This window comes from Antechinus flavipes, chromosome 1, assembly GCF_016432865.1.
Source record: "Antechinus flavipes isolate AdamAnt ecotype Samford, QLD, Australia chromosome 1, AdamAnt_v2, whole genome shotgun sequence".
NCBI lineage: Eukaryota > Metazoa > Chordata > Mammalia > Dasyuromorphia > Dasyuridae > Antechinus > Antechinus flavipes.
Window position 1 is genome coordinate 483,535,114 of NC_067398.1, and position 16,301 is coordinate 483,551,414.

The window sequence follows — 16,301 nt, forward strand, 5'->3', positions numbered from 1 at the left end:
ACAAAGCTGAATCCCTGCTTCTGACACACATTGGCTAAGTGACCCTCAGCAAATCACAACTTCAGTGCTCTAGGCCAGGGCTTCTTAAATTTTTTCCATTCATAACCCTTTTTCGCCTCAGAAATGTTTATACAACTCCAGGTGTATCGGTATATGAAATAGGAATACAAATCAAATACTGATAACAAATCTTAATTTCATGACCTCCCTCCCCCCCCCCCCCCCAACTTCAGTTACAACATCTTTTAGGGGATAGTGACCTAGTTTAAGAAGTTTTGCTCCAGGTAGCTTGAGAAAGTGTTAAAAGTTTCTTACTTAGAATTCTCTTGATCCATGAACTCTGAGATCTACTTCCTATTCTGTTCCTTCCCCAAAAGCCCTCCCCTAAAATGTAGACTCCTGGAGAGTAAGGATTGTTTCCTAGAAGGTTTCTTGCTCGATTCTACCCATCTTTTTCTGTTTTAATATCCAGTTTTTCATGGCCTTTTCTAAAATGTGGATCCAAGAACTGAACACAATCCTGCTGATGTGTGATTTGTGCAGAGTACAATGTAACAACATATCTCACATGTTGGAACATATATCTCTTAAAGTAGCCAGATAACTCATTATAATTAGTTAAGTAATAGTTTAAAGTATTATTCTGCTTGAGAGCATTTATCTTATAATAAGTGACTCCCCAGCAGATTCTGACCCTAAAAGGCATTGTAGTACTGTCAGGGGTACGCTAACTAATATTAAACAACTGTCTCTCTAGGGGAAAGAAACGTGAATGACACACTTTGAAATTTAATGTTCATTTATATAATTTCCTGCTTCCTTGCTTAATCCCAGGCAATCAACACAATAATAAATTCAGCTTTGTTTTATAGTGTTTGCCTATTTCCTATTTGAGAATAAGCTCTGAAAATTTAAGATCCAGGTCTCAAGAACCACTTTGAGCCTGATTGTTGCATACTCCTGGGGCAGTAGGTAATAGGGCCTCAATTAGTTGGAAAAACTTAGGTTAAAGTCCTTCCTGTTGAATGAGATAAGGTGAGATCTTTCAAGACAGTTTTGAAAATCGAGTAAGACTTCAACTATTTCAAAGTATGAGTAGGCCTGAAGGACTTTAAGCATTAAGTCAAGGGCATACTTAAAGTGTCTCCTCCCTGCCATCCTCCTAAGGACATACTTAAAATTTCCTCCCTGTTATCCCCCTAAGAGCATACTTAAGCCCCCTTCTTGTTAACAAGGATGAAATCACAGACCTTGTTTGTTTTTTTTTTTTAAAGAATATGGACTTTTTGACTGCCACATCATACTGCTTAAGTATATTGAGTTGGTTTTAATCTCTCCCAGTAGTAGATTATTACTCAAGTTCAAGCCTTCATTATCTTTTGTTCATACTATTCTGATAGCCTCCTAATTGGTCTCTCCTTTTAGTTTCTCCTCTCTCTGATCCATGTTCCACAGAATTGTCAAAAATAATATTCCTAAGTGTAAGTCTGACACATCACTTCTGGTCAAATATTTTCAATGGTTTTCCATTGTGAATAGGATAAAATAAAATTTTCCTTATCTGGCATTTCAGATCTCCACAATCTGAATCAAATCTATCTTACTTGCCTTTTTTGATGAGTTCTCTTCACAATCTCTAATTCCAGCCAGAGTAGACTGTCTTTTTCTTTTCGTTCCCAGGCCTTTCTGCATCTATCCAGTTCTGGTTCCATTCCACTTCCCATAGCACCCTTTTCAAATTACTTCATATTATACTTATTTGAGTATGAAACACAAGGCTCATTGATTGATTACTCAATTTCTCATTCCTATCTGAGGAGTGGAGTTGGTGAAAGCTAGAGAAGACTTATGGCTTCCAACTTTGAGAGAGAAAACCCATGTTCCAGACTTTTTTTATACTGATAAGAAGGCGATATATTATAATTATATTCTTGGATTTGTTGTATCCTTTCAGCAGAAGGTAAACTTCTTCAAGTCAAGGATTGTTTTGTTTTTGTCTTTGTACCTCTAATGCCATAATAAATCTTAATAAGTGATTTTTTTGAATTATTGAATTTAATAGTAGGTTTAAACAATTGGGTTGTTAAAAGTCCATCCCTTCATCTCAATGAAGAATTGCCATTAGATATTAACCCAATCTAAGTAAAGGAAAATTTGGTAGTTGTTTTTTTTTTTTAATATAAATCAATATAAATCCCTTGAGCTGGGAAAAGAAGGAAACTAACAGGTTATTATTTCTAAAAAGAGGATAATGAAAGAAAAATGTTTTTAAATTGCTTCATGAAATATTTAATAAGATATTAAGAAGACTTTACTTTCAGAGCTAGACCTTATTTTCATAGCATTTTCTATCTTTCTCCTACATATCATTCTATTTTGTGCTATTGTTATTTGTGTACATGTCTTCTTTTCTCTACACGATTGTATGGTTCTTTACTTCAGGGGCAGAGCCTTATTTATTATCATAGTTTTCTAAGGTTCTGCATAGTACTTTGCATATACTAAAATTATATATAGAATTTGTTGACAAATTGTCTTATGTTGCTAATATTTAGTCACTAAATATTAATAATTAATTATTAATTAAAATATTAAATATTAAAAATTCCTTTAAGAATTTAGTTTCTTCAGAATAGAGAGTATTTTAATTTTGTTTCTCCCACCCAGGCCCTCTTAGAAATTAAGTGGTCCACAATTACCAAAATTCTAGAATGCCAATCAGCAACAAATTTTTAAGTTCATTCAACAAATTCATATAGGGAAAAACTCCCATTTTGCATTTCTTTTTTCCCCCTCTTTTATATAATACATGTATATGTATGAATGTGTGTGTATATATGCATGTGTATAGTCATTCAAAACAAACTCCTTCATTAATTATGAGAAAGAAGAAAAGGGAAGGAAGGAATGAAGAAAAGGAAAAGAAAGAAGAATGGAAGAAAAAAGAAAATACATCTTGATTTGCACTATGAGTTCATCATTTCTTTCTTTGGAAGTGGAGAACATGCTTCATTACCAGTACTTTGAAATTGAAGTTAATCATTCTGCTGATCAAAATTCCTAAGTCTTTCACAGTTGATTATGCTTACAATATTGTTATTATGATACGAATTCTTCACCTGGTTTTGCTTCCAAGTGAAGACTCTTTGCATTTATTCATACAAATTTTCCTTCCCATCTTCCTTTGCTCCATCTAGGCCATAGATTTCAGATTGATTTGTCTCTATCTCATATTGGAGGATCATTTTGAAATAACAAACTGTCAGCTCAATAATTAGTAATATGCTAGTTTAATATGTTACACCAACTTGGGGGAGTTTGTATTTTAATAAGGAACTCTTACCAAAAGCAGTGCAGATACAAATTAAGTCTCTCAAACACTTCAGTGGATCTGTGCTTTCATCCATTTGAGCATCCCCAACTAAGCTACAATCTATCTTTGTCTATCCATACTGTGAATGTATGCCTAGAAATTTCTCCCTAAAAGAGATTTAACCCCCTAAAAGAGTTTAGCAAAGAGGGGATAAGCCATGGGCAGATATATTGGAGAAATTAACCTTTGGGTTTTTTGATTAGATACAGTAGTGAGGTTTCCAAAGACAGCCAGTAAAGATAGGACTGTAACGGAAAGTCCACTTGAACAAAGGCTCACTTAAGGCTCAACAGATCCCATCCCTGCTGTTGAATATTATAATCTTATCAGTACATCAGGCTTTCCCTGCTACCCAAAACCTCATCTGCATTAGGAGTCTCTGAAATCAGCTCTGAATCCATCATTTCCTATGGTGCAATAATATTAATTTATATATTTATATTTATTTATATTTATATACAATTTGTCCAGCCATTTATCTAATTAAACATTAATAAATAATATTTAATTAAATAATTAATTAATAAGAATAAATAAATAAAAATAAAATTAAATAGCTAATAGTTGATCCAAGGCACTTCCAGAGAACCCAATTCTTTGCTTTTGGTTGTTTTTTTTTTCCTTTTAATCCCTCCTTCAAGATCAGAAAGTTTGTTTTGCTTGTGACTATTCCCTCAAAGGTTTTATCTTCCTTCTTTAATCTGTCTTCTGGTATATCAAAACAAACTGTTTTCTGTGTGTGTTCCACCCTTCTCTAACCTTTTCTCAGAGGGAGGTTCCTTTAAAATCTATCAGATTGTGCATTCATTTTCTCAAACATCATAACACTGAATTATAAAGACAGTGATAATTTTAAATTAATCCTGTCAGATCATGTTTTAATATTCTGGTTCAGATATACTCCCTGACTCCCTGAGGTAAAGGGACTTTTTTTTTTTTTTTTTTTTTAGTAAATCTTAACTCCTTCTTTTCTAAATAACATCTTCACCTATCCTAAGGAGATTTATGCCTCTTGGTTCTAAACTATTTCATCATTTAAAGGTTTTGAAATTTAATTTAGTCATGCATGCAAAAAAAAATGTATTAAGGATACTATCTTCCAGGCACTTTACATAAAAAAGGTAAAAACAAAATAATGCTTGCCCTTAAAATGTTTATATTTTATTGAAGGTGTTAATATTTGTGCTGAATCAGTCCAAGTGACCCCAAGTTTCCAGTCTTGCTATTCTCCTAGATAAATGTCTAAGACTCAGGAGGGAGAGGCAGCATGTGTTTTGAGAGTCCTAGGTTTTACCAGTTGCTTCTCATTTTCATCCCAACCACCTTATATCTTTAATCTCATTTCCATCTGATTTCAACCAAGGGGGAAGAGCTGAGGAAAAGCTTTGGATGGTTTGAAATGTTGCCTGACTATTCTCCACACTTTGCTCATCTTTGTCTTTCAGATTCAATTCTTTGTGACTCCATGGGGTTTTCTTGGCAAAGATACTATAGAGATTCGCTATTTCCTTCTCTAGTTTATTTTTTAGATGAGGAGGAACTGGAGGCAAACAGGGTTAAGTGACTTACCTAAGATCACACAAATAGTATCCAAGTCCAGATTTGAGCTCTGGAAAATGAGTCTTCTTGACTTCAAGTATTGTACTCTATCCATTAAGGATGCTTTATTTTCTCTGAGTTTGCTTTATTATTGAGGACAAGGCCTGAATGAAGCTTTTCTTCTAATTTAATACCACAAATACTCAAAGAAGTATAATGTAAAATCATTTGAGATCATTAGCAACTAGGCAAATCAAGAAAAAAAAAATCTAACTTGTGGAGTGATTGATTCATCTCTAAGATCAATCTCTTACTATACCAAAATCCTATTTCCTCTTGCAACTCCCACCAAATTCTAGTTTCCTGCGCCAGGTAAAAACCTAGCACAGATGAATCTAATTAATATTTTACACCTGTCTGGGCCCATCTGTCTGATCCACCTACTTTTCATTTCTCACGGGAATGAGTCACATAGAATCATAGTGTAGCACTCCCTGAAGGCTCATTCTTCCAACTCCCACTCATATTAGTTAGTTGGGTCCCCAGAGGACAGCTGACTGCTTCTCCCCTCAAGAATCAAGAAATAACTTTGAGAACAAAGGAGTTTCCATTTCTGTTTGTCAGTGTCTCTTAATCAAGACAGATCTCTTTAGGGGGATCTTCCTTAATCTGAAGGCCACTATAAGCTTGAATAACTACTACTGAATCCAATTGCCATGGAATTCTATCCTCTATTGCCAACTGATGGATCTCTCAGATGCCGGGGCACTCTCTTCTTGGAATACTCATTCTTATAAGATTAGGAAGAACAAACTCAAAAGAAATTGAGACCCTCGTGGGATTGGGAAATACAACTTTCTGGTGCTCCCCAGTTTTGCCTCACTGGGGTGGGGAGGGGAAGGGAAAAGAAATAGGGCCAATTGAGGAGTCGTGTGTGTGTGTGTGTGTGTGTACATACTCAGTTCCAGTTCAGCAGTTGATTCCTTCTGGCTCCTCCAATAACTAGAATACTATTTGTCACCCCAAAGTAACAGCCCCTCACTTATTTCTGGCTGGAAGAAGGCTCATCAACCCTTCTGAAACCTGGCAGGATATAGTTGTGTATGCTCAACATAACACACCAAGAAGTGGTTCTGTCATTTCATTCATGTTTGGCACTTTGTGAGCCCCACTTTGGAGTTTTCTTGGAAAAAATATTGAAACCATTTCATCCTCCCTCATTTTAAAGTTGAAACTGGAGCAAACAAGGTTAAGTGACAGCTAGTAAGTATCTAAGGCTGGTTTTGAAGATAAGTCTTCCTTACTCCAAGTCCAGGCTCTATCCACTTCTTCATCTCCCCGATTTAAGAACAAGATCCTCCCAATTACAGTAGAATCAGGAAGGATCTTTATGGTCATCAAAGTACAATCTCTATCTGAACAAGAATCTTCTCTACAGCATGACCTACAAATAGTCAACTAGCCTTTGCTTGAAGACATTGAAGGAGAGCCCACTACTTTCTGGAAGAGATGCAACTAGGAATTTTGGTACTGAATAACATTCACTTAGTGAGATAGGGAAGCCTAAAATATGACTATTCCATTGTATAGTTTTAGCATACTAGTGACTTCCCTGGCTGTCACTACCTGAAAAGCCAGGTAAGTTATATTTTTATCCCTCTTCCAGAGTTTCCAGTGTCCTTAAGGGATTTGGGGGTACACATTTAGCTTTTCTACCATTGCCTCCAACTCCTGATGATGGTGTTCCCTTAGAAAGAGTGTTCTCTTATACTCTAGCCTTATTAGCCACTAACAGTCAGATAGCCTTTACATAGAATTAATGACTTCAGAAGGCATAATCACAAACATAACATAATCTTCCTCCTCCTCTGTACCATTGTATGCAGTCTCTGGGGAAAGCAAGGGACTCCATTAGGTTCATAGCTTAGCTCAATTCCTATAAAGCACAGTTCCATTTCCAAGTTCAAAACCCACTTTGGGCTTGAGTCCCAGGCACCTGGCTTCTCTAGGCTTCCCTGCTGGCTGCTCCAAACTGTCTAGAAGCCTGGCTCCAATGTCTCCACAGCTCAAATCCCTGAATCCTGTGTAGATCACTATTGGCACCTAAGCCTGGAAAAGACAAGCAAATGACAAGATAAATATCCTAGCCCATTTCTTGGAGCAAGGGTAAAAAGAGGGAGTGGGGGAAGGAAGTCCTTCCACTCTCATGTTTCAGTTCATAGTGTCCCAAGTGCACTCTAAACTGTGCTCTTTGGTCTCGGGATCCAGCAGGAAACAAAATACAGGGAAGCACATGAGCCAGAAAGAGGGCTAATGTCTCAGCCTGGTCAGTTTTGAAAAAGTAGGTGGTGGTGATAAAGGGAGCCTCCATGTTGGGAGATCCAATTGTGCCTGGGCAAATCTCCATTATACTAGAAAAAAGAGATCATGGGAGGTAGAAAGATTGAGGAACTGGGAAGCCAGCATGTTAGGAAGGAGGGGTTGGGTAGAAAATACATTTTGAAACAGGTGCTATAGTTTTTGGGAAAGAGGGAGAGCTATCGTAGTTGATAAAAACAAGAATCTGGATGAGGGAGAATGAACTATGAAAGAAGAGAGGTCATTGCTAAGTGATGATAACAAAGGGAAGGTCTAAAAGTGGTAGTAAACAGCAAGAAAGAGGCCATTTTCCTCCTGACTCTGGGAAAAATGTCAAGTGATATGATGCCTTCAGAAGAAAGCTAGATTTCTATGACTAACAGAACTCTTCTCTGTTACTGTTGAGAATGCTGCCATCCTTGTCGACATCCAGATCAGAATTTTGATATCATCCTTGACTCTTCATTCTCATTCATGCTGCATATCCAATCCATTGTTAAATTTTGTAATGGCAACCAGGTGGTACAGTGGATAGAGCAGTCCAGAGTTTAGAAGTCCTAAATTTAAATCTAGCCCCAGATATTTGTGTGATGCTGAGAAAGTCAACTTTTCTCTTCCTCCATTTCTTTCTCTTGAAAATGGGGATAATTATTTCAGAAAGTTGTTGTGAAGATCAAATGAGATAATATTTGTAAAGTGCTTAGCATAGCACCTGGCATATAGTAAGCACTTAACAAAAGCTAGTATTTTTTATTTATTTTATAGTATCTAGTGTATACTTTCCCTTTTCTCTACCAACATAGCCAGCTTCTAGTTTAGGTCATCATCATCTCTATTTTGAAGAATAGAAAAGATCTGATTGGTCTTTCTCTGATCCTAAGTTCCTCCCAAATCTAAATCCATCTTCCATTCAACTGCTAACATGAATTTTTTCTAAAGAATAGATTTAATCATATCTCTCTCCTACTCAATGAGCTCTCTATTACATCAGGATTTGCACTTAAAATTCTTCTTTGCCTATTCCTTTTTTTATCTGTCTAACCCTCTAAGACTTACTCATAAGACACAAGACATACTCAATACCACATACTTGCATGCTATAATCCAGGTCTGTGGGCTTACTTGCTATTCCTCTCATACTACACTCCATCTCTGGTCTTTTGCACAGGCTGGCCTTCATGTGTAGAATTTTTGCTTTTGCACTAACTATTTTCTAGCCATAGAATGCTTTGCCTCCTTACCTCTGCTTCTCAGATTGCTAGCTTTCACTTCAGCTCCAATCCCATTTTGTTTTGCTAGAGACCTTTCCTTAATTACTCCCATCTCAACCCACTACCTTCCCAGCTGCTAGTGCTTTGCCCTCTCAGATTACTTTCCACTTACTCTATCTATATTGAATATTATTTATTATGTCAAAAGTAAACTCCTTAAGAGAAGGGACTATTATTAACTTTGTTTCCCCAGAAAAAAAGTGTGTTGACTGACAAAGTGGCTGTACAATGGAAGGAATATAAGAAGAATTAAAGGGGGTAGATATGTTTTTTAAAAATAGAAGAGACTTCCGGAAGCCGAAGTGGAAAGGGGAAAAGGAGATTAAGAGGGCCAAGAACTAGGTGTAAATTTACTAGTGTTGGATATAGGACAGATAGAGTATGCGACCTTTGTTCCTGATTCTCCTTGATAATCATAGGCATCCTTTGTAGTGTAGATCCCCACATCACTGTTGAAGATTTGATTTGATACTCAGCATTTGTTCCTTAGCCAAGATATTTTTATTTAGTGCTGAAAGAAAGAACTGGACCATCAACATATAAATAGATGTCAATGCCCATGTTTTCATACAAGCTGAATAATGCTGAACAATGTATCACATTACAGCTGAATTAAGAAAAAAAAAAAAAAAAGAACAATTCTAGGATGTACAAAGTTGAAATACAAATGGGGATTATACAGTGCTGGAAGAGGGAGGTTCAAAGTTAAGACACTAGATATAGTTAGAGAAGCACAGAGACTAAGTTATGATTGAAATGTTCTGGAACAAGTACTACAAGTTGAACAGGTGCTTTCAATCGTTCTGAGTAGATACAGCAAAATTTCCCATGGGAAACAACATTTCTCATGGTCCTTCATGGGTAGCAGCAGTTATCCTATCCAAAGTTCTTTGCTGTAATGTCAGGTTCATTAAACACACAACAAAATAAGGCTCTGATTCTATTCCATGAGGAAAAGACAGTCTACCCCAGTGGAAAGGCAGATCTTGAGAATGGAACCTGGAGACTGGATGAGGAAGTAGAAAAGTCAGTTGGTTGGCACTCTACTAACCATATCCCTAGGGCAAAGAAGGGTACTTCCTTATGTAAAGTCGGCTCAGTCTCAGGATCCCACTGGCTTTGTCTCCTGAAGCCATCCATTCTAGAGAGGTAGGGAAGTTTTTCCCTACAAGCTGAAATTTGTCTCTTTGTAGCTTCCACCTATTGCTTGCAGTTGGCTCTCACTTTTCAGAGAAGTCACTATATAACTGCTTTATAGTTTTTATGGATAGAGATAGGGACTGGATCTGTGGTTTCAAAAATTTAGGGAACTCTCCAGTGAGAAAACTGCCATATCAATAAAGTTAGCACATTCTTAGCAAGTTATAATGTTAACATTACTAAATTACTGAGATAAAGGAAATTACCAAATGTAAAGTCAATGTTTTAGAGACGAGACGCAAACCCAGGTTTTCTCCTGTCCAAGGACAACTCTCTATCCACCAAACCATGCTGCCAGTTTTGACAATAGCATATTTTTTTCTTTAAAATGACACCTTTTTGCTCTAAATCACTATTGATCAGAGAAATGCAAATTAAGACAACTCTGAGATACCACTACACACCTGTCAGATTGGCTAGAGTGACAGGAAAGATAATGTGGAATGTTGGAGGGGATGTGGGAAAACAGGGACACTGATACATTGTTGGTGGAATTGTGAACACATCCAGCCATTCTGGAGAGCGATTTGGAACTATGTTCAAAAAGTTATCAAACTGTGCATACCCTTTGATCCAGCAGTGTTTCTACTAGGCTTATATCCCAAAGAGATACTAAAGGAGGGGAAAGGATGACATGTAGCAGCCCTTTTTGTAGTGGCTGGAAACTGGAAACTGAGTGGATGCTCATAAATTAGAGAATGGCTGAATAAATTATGGTATGTGAATGTTATGGAATATTATTGTTCTCTAAGAAACAACCAACAGGATGATTTCAGAGAGGTCCAGAGAGACTTACATGAACTGATACTGAGTGAAGTGATCAGAGCCAGGAGATCATTACAGCAACAATAAGATTACCTGATGATTAATTCTGATGGATGTGGCTCTTTCCAACAATGAAATGATTGATGCTAGTGCCAATGATCTTGTGAGGAAGAGAGCCACCTCTCTTCCCAGAGAGAGGACCTGAGGATGGATCACAACATAACATTTTCATTCTTCTTGTCGTTTGCTTTCATTTTGTTTTCTTATTCATTTACTTTCTTTATTTGATCTGATTGATCTGATACAAGAGAATTGTATAAATATGTTTACACATATTGGATTTAACAAATATTTTAACATATATAACATATATTGGATTGCTTGCCATCTAGAGGAGGGAGTAGGGGGAAGGAGGAGAAAATTTGAAACACAAGGCTGTGCAAGGGTCTTGTCAAATTATCTATGCATATGTTTTGAAAATAAAGGCTGTATTAAAAATTATCATTTATTTATTTAATGATTTATTTTGCATTTTATCTTTTTAGAGAATTTGCTAGGGCACTGAAAAGTTGACAGCTAGTTAACATTTATTAAATAACTTCTATTTTCTAGTCACTGTGCTAAGCATTAGGGATACAAAAAAAGGTAAAAGATAGTTTCTTTTCTCATAGAAGTTGTGACTTCTCTGGTTTAATGTGAGACAAACACAGATTAAGCATTTATTGGGTACAAGGCATTATATGTGACAGAATTGAAAAGCTTTTGTATAAATGCAATGCAGCTAAATTTAGAAATGAAATGGATAATTAGGGAAAAAAAATTGACAGCATGTTTTCCTGATAAAGGTTTGCTATCTAAGATAGGTAGGAAAGTGATTCATATATATAAGAAAAAAATGCCATTCCCCAATATATAAAGAGCCAAAAGATATGAATAGACAATTTCAAGGGAAAGAATTGATAATCATATGAAGAAAAGTTCCAAGTCACATAAAAAATGCAAATTAAATGAATTGTGAGGTTTCCTCATACCCCAAAACTCTACAAAAATGACAAAAAAAAAATTTTAAATGATAATATTTAGGAAAATAGGCACACTAATGCAATTCTTTTTGAGCTGTGAATTAGTTGTCTATCCTTTGTCCTCTAAGAGGATCATAACAGCAGGGATAATGATTTACAAGTAAAGTGGATTTAAGTGAGGACTGGCAATGCAAAGTCACCAGTCTCATCTTCTCATGTGGTCCAATGGCAAGATATAAATCAAGAAGACTAGAGATGGCTTTGGATACATTGGGAGACCTCAGCCCTTTTTTCAGTAACTTTTCTGGACAATAGTTTGTTACTATACAAAAAAAAAAAGTAATTAAATTATATATTTTGTCCTTGACTGAAAGAATCCCCAAACTCACAAAGAGTTGGGACAGAGTACCTTGCAGTTAGAGCCTTTTGATTTGATTTGAATTATAGCGTCTTTTGATTCCTAGAATAACAAGTATTTGACTAAAGTGAGTAACATTTTCTCCTTTCTTAAACTATATCCCACTAGGACACTTTGCTCATATCCATTTCATCTTGGTCACTTACAGTAATGTTCCAGCACGGCTGCTAATGATTTCATCTGTACTCCCTGTCAAGACTTAAGTCAGAGGGGACAAATGTAGCTTTAATTTCTCAAGCTCTGAAAAGAATTACAAATCTCCTTGGAAAATCTCATTTTAATGACTTAGGAACAGATGGAGGACTTCTTACTGTTGCCTCCACCATTGTACCTGTCTGATTCTGATGGAGATCCAACTCCACAGGAGCAGGGTTTCCATTGTTACAATTGTCAAAAACTCTAGGTTGAGGTATAGTGATCACAAATCTTGATTTTTTTTTTTCCCCATTTTGACATTCTGGAGAACGCATATATGAATCTGTTAGGCCAGACCAGTCTGGTGCTTCATATTCAACATTAAAATGAAATCAAATATTTTTTATAGAAAAATCTAACATAAGAAAAGGAGCTTTGCTTAGCATAGGAAGTGAAATATACTCAGTTGAATTCAATTCTATCTAATCATCAGATTTCATGGAAGGAATTGAATCAGATATGATTCAGTTCTGTTTTGATAATCTTAAGAATTAAAAGATAGGGGCAGCTAGATGGCACAGGGGATAGAGCATTGGCCCTGATGTCAGGAGGACCTAAGTTCAAATCCAGTCTCAGACACTTAATACTGTGTGTCTGTGTGACCTCAGGCAAGTCACTTAACTCCAATTGCCTCAGCCAAAAATAAAAAAGAATGAAAAGATAAAAGAAGAGGACTACACTGGGAACAGAGGGAAGAACATTAGGGGAAATTATTTCACATCTGTAGACTTTATAAGAGGAGATATAAATAAATTTAACATGAATGGGACTACCTGCCATCTAGGGAGGGGGTGGAGGAAAGGAGGGAAAAAGTTGAAACAGAAGTTTTTGCAAGGGTCAATGTTGAAAAATTACCCATGCATATGTTTTGTATATAAAAAGCTATAATAAAAATTTTTTTTAAAAATGTTGTCAGTTACCTCGCCTCCTGGTAACTCTTTCTTCATCTCCAATCTGATGTGGTTTAATTTAACAATTAGTAACATTAGTTTTTACTAAGAGATGAATGTGGAAGACAGCAAAAATATTGTAGAAAATGTAATTCAAGATTAGGAAATTAAAAAAAAAACCACACACATACCACCAAACTTAATGCTTATAAATTGTCCAGAGACCCTACAGCTGTCTAGAACAAGTTTTTTTTTTTTAAGAATGAAGTCCAAAGGTACTGGCTTTGTAATGCCGGAGAAACTGAGGCAGGAGAGAGATTAGAGAGTTTTTAATATTTAATTAATGGGAGAGTAAAATTGACTGGACAGGACTCTCATCTCAAATTATCCAGTCAGACAGAGATAAAGATATACTGGGACCAAGGAATCTGTGTTGGTCCCAGGGCTGGAGGAGACTGTCTTCCCAAAGAATACAGTGTCCAGCATATAGCCGCCAGCCGCCAGCCACTAGCCACCAGCCGCCAGCCTCCGGCAATGAATGGAGGAACCCCAACTTCTTAAATACCTTTTCTCTAAACAAAGGAAGGGGTAAGAAGAGCGGGAAAACTTCTGTCAGGATTGGGGAGGCCATAAATCCTAAAAACCCAGAGACAGGATATCTGAATACAAAGAAGTAAAGATATCAGTGAGATATCTTAGAATATTTTAGAGGGATATTGTAAATTCTTGAGGACAGAAAAGAGTCAGGAGGTCTACTCTCTTGTTTATCTTGCTAATTTATAACATTAGAGCAAATAGTCATCAGTCTTAATGGGCCAGAGTGGGATTTACAGCTAAGGAGATTGAGACAGAACAGTTAAGGAAACTGAGACAAGGGAAACTAGTGCAGGGAAACTGAGTCAGGACAGTTAAATAGAACTGTGGGCATAACAGCCTGAATGAATATGAAACATTTCAAAAAAGTGAAGTTTATTATATGTACTATAAATACCTGGGCCCTGGAGTCAGAAAGATCTGAAGTCAAATTTGAGCTCAGCCAATTACAAGTTTTGTGATCATGGCCAAGTCAATCTCTATCTGTCTCACCTTCTCAACTGTAAAATGGGGCTGATAACTGCCAGAGCTATTGTAAAGTGGTAGGCACTTAATAAATGTTTATTTTCTCTATCCACCATATAAAGACAAGATCTCATTTTGTTGCTTTTGCATTTGTTTTTTCATGTTAGATGAAGGATATTGGAAATTATGACCTTGTGAGTTTCAAAAAGTCGAGAGAATAAGCTGCTGGGAGGTGGATGAGTGCAATCTGTGTTGAGATTTTTCAGTTAACCTTACCAGGTTTGAGGTTAAAAGATGGAAGGGAGAAAAGATAGAAGAATGCCATTCTTCTTCTGAACAACAGCTCAGAAGTAGTTGTGACAAAGATTCATCCAGAGTCCATGCAACAATTTAAATATGAATTTGGTGGGAAGGGTGCTATAGAGAAACTGAGCTTGAACCCATTTTTCTAAGAGACCCAAATGATCTAGAAGAGAGTGTAATCCCGGGGTCTTGGGAAGAGATGTTTATAATTCTCATCTTGGTACATATATCCTTAAAATAAAAATCACTTTGGAAAAGCTAATGAAAACCCAAAGATCCCAGTTTTTGGGATAAGAACGCATTATTTGACAAAAATTGCTGGAAAAATTGGAAATTAGTATGACAGAAACTAGGCACTGACCCACACTTAACACCGTACACCAAGATAAATCAAATGGGTTCATGACCTAGGCATAAAGAATAACATTATAAATAAATTGGAAGAGCATAGGATAGTTTACCTCTCAGACCTGTGGAAGAGGAAGGAACTTATGACCAAAAAAGAACTAGAGATCACTATTGACCACAAAATAGAAAATTTTGATTATATCAAATTGAAAAGTTTTTGTACAAATAAAACAAATGCAGACAAGATTAGAAGGGAAACAATAAACTGGGAAAACATTTTTACAGTCAAAGGTTGTTGGAATCCTTACAAACTGCTAACTAATTAGAGTTGATCTAATCTTACAAGAAGATGTTTTGGGCAGAACCTGAAACAAGGTACTAAGTAGAACTAATTAGTGGATTCCAACAAAAGGTTGTGATAAAGGCCCCATTTCCAAAATATATAGAGAACTGACTCCAATTTATAAGAAATCAAGCCATTCTCCAATTGATAAATGGTCAAAGGATATGAACAGACAATTTTCAGACGAAGAAATTGAAACTATTTATAGCCATATGAAAAGATGCTCCAAATGATTATTAATCAGAGAAATGCAAATTAAGACAACTCTGAGATACCGCTACACACCTGTCAGATTGGCTAGAATGACAGGGAAAGATAATGCAGAATGTTGGAAGGGATGCTGGAAAACAGGGACACTGACACATTGTTGGTGGAATTGTGAACATATCCAGCCATTCTGGAGAGCAATTTGGAACTATGCTCAAAAGTTATCAAACTGTGCATACCCTTTGATCCAGCATTGTTTCTACTGGGCTTATACCCCAAAGAGATACTAAAGACGGAAAAGGGACCTGTATGTGCCAAAATGTTTCTGGCAGCCCTGTTTGTAGTGGCTAGAAGCTGGAAAATGAATGGATGCCCATCAGTTGGAGAATGGTTGGGTAAATTGTGGTATATGAACGTTATGGAATATTATTGTTCTGTAAGGAATGACCAGCAGGATGAATACAGAGAGGACTGGTGAGACTTACATGAACTGATGCTAAGTGAAATGAGCAGAACCAGAAGATCATTATATACCTCAACAATGATACTGTTTGAGGATGTATTCTGATGGAACTGGATTTCTTTGATAAAGAGAGCTAATTCAGTTTCAATTGATCAATGATGGACAGAAGCAGCTACACTCAAAGAAAGAACACTGGGAAATGAATATAAACTGCTTGCATTTTTGTTTTTCTTCCCGGGTTATTTATACCTTCTGGATCTAATTCTCCCTGTGCAACAAGAGAACTGTTCAGTTCTGCACACATATATTGTATCTAGGATATACTGTGACATATTTAACATGTAAAGGACTGCTTGCCATCTGGGGGAGGGAATGGAGGAAGGGAGAGGAAAAATCAAAACAGAAGTGAGTGCAAGGGATAATGTTGTAAAAAATTACCCTGGCATGGGTTCTGTCAATAAAAAGTTATTTTAAAAAAAGAGAGAGAGAAGAAATGGAAAAAAAAAGAAAAAAGAAAAAGCTAATGAATGTTCTTTGTTCATTGAAA